Below are 1,106 nucleotides of genomic sequence, written 5' to 3'. Positions count from 1 at the left end.
TATCTATCTATCTATCTATCTATCTATCTATCTATCTATCTATCTATCTATCTATCTATCTATCTATCTATCTATCTATCTATCTATCTACAGTACCCTCCATAATTATTGGTTAAGATGTGTTCTTCAGCTTCTAGTAACATCAGTTTTTTTCTAAACAATATAGGACCACAATGAAAAAAAAGGAGGAAAATTCAACCTTTAATTCAAGTGCATTTTTTCAGTGTGAAAAAAAATCCCACATTAAAAAATAATTCTTTTACATCAAATCATGTTTGCCACAATTATGAGCACCCTTGATGTTTTGTACAACCCCCTTTTGTCAACAATTCATTTGAGTTGAGTTGAAGGTTACATGTTATTACAATTTTCAGTGTGAGAGTATGCTTCTGCAATAAAAGCTGAATTTATTTTAAGGCTTTTAACACATCTTAACCAATAGTTATGGAGGATGCTGTATCTATAAATAATAATGATATGATAGACAGTACATAGATTTGGTTGTATAGATATTATACACTAATAAAACCACATTCATTCAACATTTTTGTTGTGAAGATGTCTGTAATTATACAAAACATTTAACAAATAAGTCTATGTAAAATGGTAGAACCAGTTTAACAGTATCTAGTTTTAGAAATAGATTCACAGTAGTACAGTATTGAAATTTTAAAAAAGTAATCTTATGGCTACCAACACCTATATTTTATTCTACATTATACATGAATATTAGCAGTATATTTTATCAATGTAATGCTATTTTTGTACGTTTCAAAAATATGGAAATAAATTATAACATAAGAAGGATAAATTAAGCGTGACTACAGTTATTCTTTTCTCCCCCAGTGTTCAGTATGTATGTGGATTATTTATAGTGTTGTGGTTGTTGACTTGTGTTGTGCCTTCTCGCTGCCAGTGTGACGAACCTGAAATTAAATTAATGAGCGATAATCTTTGCTTAATAACTATATCACTAAACACTGGCACTGTATTTAAATACTGATACCTGTCACTGTGTAGGAGCGTTTACCTTCTGAATGATTCCAGTGAAGGGCTTCTTCACGCCGGCTGTCTTCTTGGTTTTATCGTATTCTGGCACTCCGCCA

At 30.9% G+C, this 1,106-nt stretch overlaps 1 protein-coding gene across 2 annotated transcripts in view; it reads right to left on the bottom strand.

The window, feature by feature from the left end:
• The window catches only part of egflam (EGF-like, fibronectin type III and laminin G domains), a 32,549-nt gene that overhangs the window by 6,934 nt on the left and 24,509 nt on the right, over window positions 1–1,106 (bottom strand). The gene's annotated exons all lie outside the window — the stretch shown is intronic.

Source organism: Stegastes partitus, unplaced genomic scaffold (genome assembly GCF_000690725.1).
Source record: "Stegastes partitus isolate 25-593 unplaced genomic scaffold, Stegastes_partitus-1.0.2 Scaffold618, whole genome shotgun sequence".
NCBI lineage: Eukaryota > Metazoa > Chordata > Actinopteri > Pomacentridae > Stegastes > Stegastes partitus.
This window is presented reverse-complemented; position numbering and strand designations above follow the sequence as displayed.